The following is a 5,815-nucleotide window of genomic DNA, read 5'->3' as shown; positions in this document are numbered from 1 at the left end:
TCATGTTTCTTGGCCCAAGCAAGTCTCTTCTTATTATTTGTGTCCTTTATTATTGGTTTCTTTGCAGCAATTCGACCATGAAGGCCTGATTCACAGTCTCCTCTGAACAGTTGATGTTGAGATGTGTCTGTTACTTGAACTCTGTGAAGCATTTATTTGGAATGCAATTTCTGAGGCTGGTAACTCTCTAATGAACTTAACCTCTGCAGCAGAGGTAACTCTGGGTCTTCCATTCCTGTTGCGGTCCTCATGAGAGCCAGTTTCATCATAGCGCTTGATGGTTTTTGCGACTGCACTTGAAGAAACTTTCAAAGTTCTTGAAATGTTCCGGATTACTTTAAGACATGATTGTCAGTCAATGTTGGACTGTCATTTCTCTTTGCTTATTTGAGCTGTTCTTGTCATAACATGGACTTGGTCTTTTACCAAATAGGGCTATCTTCTGTATACTCCCCCATCCCTGTCACAACACAACTGATTGGCTCAAACGCATTAAGGAGGAAAGAAATTCCACAAATTAACTTTAAGAATGTACACCTGTTAATTGAAATGCATTCCAGGTGACTACCTCATGAAGCTGGTTGAGAGAATGCCAAGAGTGTGCAAAGCTGTCATCAAGGCAAAGGGTGGCTATTTGAAGAATCTCATATAAAATACATTTTGATTTGTTTAACACTTTTTTATTTAGTACATGATTCCATGTCTTATTTCATAGTTTTGATGTCTTCACTATTATTCTAAAATGTAGAAAATAGTACAAATAATGAAAAACCCCTGATTGAGTAGGTGTTATAAAACATTTGACCGGTAGTGTATGTGTAACCAATGTGAAATGGCTAGCTAGTTAGCGGTGGTGCGTGCTAATAGTGTTTCAATCGGTGACGTCACTTGCTCTGAGACCTGAAGTAGTTGTTCCCCTTGCTCTTGAAGGGCCGCGGCTTTGTGGAGCAATGGGTAACGATGCTTCGTGGGTGTCAGTTGTCTATGTGTGCAGAGGGTCCCTGGTTACATTGGTGCCGTGACCCGGATCACTGGTTGCTGCGAAAAAGGAGGAGGTCAAAAGGGGGGTGAGTGTAACCGATGTGAAATGGCTAGCTAGTTAGCAGTGGTGCGTGCTAATAGTGTTTCAATCAGTGATGTCACTTGCTCTGAGACCTGAAGTAGTTGTTCCCCTTGCTCTTGAAGGGCCGCGGCTTTGTGGAGCGATGGGTAACGATGCTTCGTGGGTGTTAGGTGTCTATGTGTGCAGAGGGTCCCTGGTTTGAGCTCGGGTAGGGGCGAGGGGACGGACTAAAGTTATACTGTTACATATGTATTTCAAAATCTGTTTATTCTGTTGTTGTTTATACACTGAGTGCCTTCACAACAGCCTCGATTAGTTAGGGATGGATTTACAAGGTGTTGAAAGCATTCTGCAGCAAAGCTGGCCCATGTTGACTCTAATGCTTCCCACGGTTGTGTGAAGTTGGGTGATAGACCATTCTTGGAAACTGGAAACACACTGGAAACTGTTGAGTGTTAAAAACCCAGCAGCGTTGCAGTTGTTGACACAAACCGGTGCACCTGGCACCTACTACCATACCCCATTCAAAGGCACTTAAATATTTGTCTTGACCATTCACCCTCTGAATGGCACACATACACAAACGTTGTCTCAATTGTCTCTTAACCTGTCTCCTCCCCTTTATCTATACTGATTGAAGTGGATTTAACAAGTGACATCAATAAGGGATCATAGCTTTCACCTGGGTTCATCTGGTCAGTCTGTCATGGAAAGAGCAGGTGTGCTTAATGTTTTGTACACTCAGTGAATATAAAAACATTTAAATGTTTTACTTTTAAATCCACTTTATAATTTATATATTTTCGCAGACCCCCTGCAGTATCTCCGCAGACCCATAGAGGCGGAGGACCTCCCCGGTTGAATACCCCTGGTCTACAAGTACATCACATTTCCAGAGTGGGCTCTTTGCTAATTCTGAAGGTATGATACATTTTATGAGCATCACCAACACAGGGAATGGGAAAATGGATTCAATAGGACCTCCCTCTGCTGATGACTTGCTGAATGTGCAATCGTAAAGGAGTGCTGTGATTGGTTAATGACCTATAATGTCAATTTCTATCTATAAAATGGGTCATATCCTTAAAAGTACCAGAGAATACTGTCTCGGCTGTCTCCATATCTATTTGTTATGGCCATTGAAATGCTAGCTATTAAAATCAAATCCATCAAGAACATCAAAGGGTTCACACTCCAGGGCTTAAAAATAAGTGTCAATCTATGCAAATGACTCAAGTTTCCGGTTAAATCTATAATCTGGTTCCCTGCACTGTCTCATTGAAGATTTAGATCCCTTCTCTAGCCTCTCTGGACTAAAACCCAATTATGATAAGTGTACCATATTCTGTTTAGGATTGTTAAAGTAAACAACTTTTACATTATTCTGTAGTCTATCAATAAAATGGGCTGATGGTGAACTTGCTATTCATATCCCTAGAGATATAACTGAACTTACCACAACAAATTTCAAAAGAAAGTTAGCATGAATAGGTTAGATCCTGCAACCATGGGGAGGGAAATACCTGTCTATGGAAAAATCACACTAATGAACTTTTTAGTCATATCACAGTTTACTTATATACTTACGGCACTGCCTACTACAGACGACTAGTTTATAAAATCATATACGCAATTTTTTAAAACTTTATTTGTAACGCTAAGCCAGACAAAATTCAAATGTGCCTATTTATACAATGAATATGAGTTTGGGGGGCGGCAGGGTGGCCTAGTGGTTAGAGCGTTGGACTAGTAACCGAAAGGATGCAATTTCAAATCCCTGAGCTGACAAGGTACAAATCTGTCGTTCTGCCCCTGAACAGGCAGTTAACCCACTGTTCCTAGGCCATCATTGTAAATAAGAATTTGTTCTTAACTGACTTGCCTAGTAAAATAAAGGTAAAATAAAGGTAAAACATGTTTTTTTTTTAAAGAGGCCTCTCAGTAAAAGCTTCACTCATATGTAAGTTATACTTAAAACCGAACTGGTTCTCCAGTAGATTACTAAGAAAAGCTCATCCTTTGTTCAAAAATGGACTTTTTACCTTAATACAGTTTCCAACTTCTCTTTTTTGGTTACAATGCCGTCAGAAAGAATTCACACCCCTTGAATTTTTCCACATTTTGTTGTGTTACAGTCTGAATTTCAAATGGATTGAATTTAGATGTTTTGTTACTGGCCTACATACAATATCCCATAAAGTCAGTGGAAGTATGTTTACTAATTTATAATGAAAAGCTGAAATGTCTTCAGTCAATAAGTGTTCAACCCCTTTGTTATGGCAAGCCTATATAAGTTGAGGAGTAAAAAATGTGCTGAACAAGTGACATAATAAGTTGCATGGACTCCCTCTGTGTGAAATGAGATTCTTGATGAAAACCTGCTTGATGAAAACCTCATTTCTGTAACCTACACATACAATGATCTGTAAGGTCCCTCAGTTGAGCAGTGAATTTCAAACACAGATTCAAACACAAAGACCAGGGAGGATTTCCAATGCCTCGCAAAGAATGAGACCCATTGGTAGACGGCTAAATATGATAAAAGCAGACATTGAACATCCCTTTGAGCATGGTGAAGTTATTAATTACACTCTGGATGGTGTATCTACACCAGACGCGACGCTTGGAATTCAGTTCATAGAGTTCAATCTTGGTTTCATCCGACAGGAGAATCTTTTTTCTCATGGTCTGAGAGTCCTTTAGGTGCCACTTTGAGTCCTTAGGAAACTATGCAGTATTTTGTATTTTTATGTATTATTTCTTACATTGTTACCCCAGGAAATCTTAAGTCTTATTACATTCAGCCGGGAAGAACTATTGGATATAAGAGCGATGTCAACTTACCAACATTACGACCAGGAATACGACTTTCCCGAAGCGGATCCGCTGTTTGGACGACCACCCAGGATAATGGATCTAATCCCAGAAGCCGACCCAAAACAACGACCCTGCAGACGGAGCGGCCTCCTGGTCAAGCTCCGTAGACGTGCACATTGCACACCGCTCCCGACTACTTGCCAATGTCCAGTCTCTTGACAACAAGTTAGACGAAATTCAAGCAAGGGTTGCCTTCCAGAGAGACATCAGAGATTGTAGCATTCTCTGTTTCACGGAAACATGGCTTTCTTGGAATATGTTGTCAGAATCGGTTAAGCCACCGTGCTTCTCAACACGACGAGACGGCCTACGGGGAGGAGGTGAGGGCCCTTGGAGTGTGGTGTCAGGAAAATAACCTCATCCTCAATGTCAACAAAACAAAGGAGATGATCGTGGACTTCAGGAAACAGCGGAGGGAGCACCCCCCTATCCACATTGACGGGACAGTAGTGGAGAGGGTGGAAAGTTAAGTTCCTCGGCGTACACATCAGGAACAAACTGAAATGGTCCACCCACACAGACAGTGTGGTGAAGAAGGCGAAGCAGCGCCTCTTCAACTTCAAGAGGCTGAAGAAATTTGGCTTGTCACCAAAAACACTCAAACTTTTACAAATGCACAATCGAGAGCATCCTGTCGGGCTGTATCACCACCTGGTATGGCAACCGCCCATAACTGTAAGGCTCTCCAGTGGGTAGTGAGGTCTGAACAACGCATCACTGGGGGCAAACTACCTGCCCTCCAGACACCTACACTACCCAATGTCACAGGAAGGCCAAAAAGATCATCAAGGACAACATCCACCCGAGCCTCTGCCTGTTCACACCACTTCCATCCAGAAGGCGAGGTCAGTACAGGTGCATCATAGCTGGGACCGAGAGACTGAAGTACAGCTTCTATCTCAAGGCCATCAGACTGCTAAACAGCAATCACTAACTCAGAGAGGCTGCTGCCTACATTGAGACCCAATCACTGGCCACTTTAATAAATAGATCACATTTACATTTACATTTAAGTCATTTAGCAGACGCTCTTATCCAGAGCGACTTACAAATCACTAGTCATTTTAAATAATGCCACTTTAATAATGTTTACATATCTTACATTACTCATATCATATGTGTATATTGTATTTTACACCATCTATTGAACCTTGCCTATGCTGCTCAGCCATCACTCATCCATATATTTACATGTACATATTCTAATTCACCCCTTTAGATTTGTGTGTATTAGTTAGTTGTTGGGGAATTGTTAGACTACTTGTTAGATATTCCTGCACTGTCGGAATTAGAAGCACAAGCATTTCGCTATACTCGCATTGACATCTGCTGACCATGTGTATGTGACCAATACAATTTTATTTTATTTTGGCAAACTCTAAGCGGGCTGTCATGTGCCTTTTACTGAGGAGTGGCTTCCGTCTGGCCACTCTACTGATTGGTGGAGTGCTGCAGAGATGGTTGTCCTTCTGGAAGGTTCTCCCATCTCCACAGAGGAACTCTGGAGCTCTGTCAGTGTACCCTTCCCCAGATCTGTGCCTCAACACAATCCTGTCTCGGAGCTTTACGGACAATTCCTTCGACCTCATGGCTTGGGTTTTGCTATGACATGGACTCTCAACAGTGGGATCTTATATAGACAGGTGTGGGCCTTTCCAAATCATGTCCAATCAATTGAATTTACCACAAGTGGACTCCAATCAAGTTGCGGAAACAGGATGCACTTGAGCTCAATTTCAACTCTCACAGCAAAGGGGGATCTGTATACTTATGTAAATAAGGTATTTCTGTTATTTATTTTTAATAAATTACCTTAAATTTCTGAAAACCTTTTTTTGCTTATTTATTATAGGGTATTGTATGCAGATAGCTGAT

The sequence above is a fragment of the Oncorhynchus keta genome, chromosome 14, assembly GCF_023373465.1.
Source record: "Oncorhynchus keta strain PuntledgeMale-10-30-2019 chromosome 14, Oket_V2, whole genome shotgun sequence".
Lineage (NCBI taxonomy): Eukaryota > Metazoa > Chordata > Actinopteri > Salmoniformes > Salmonidae > Oncorhynchus > Oncorhynchus keta.
This window is presented reverse-complemented; position numbering follows the sequence as displayed.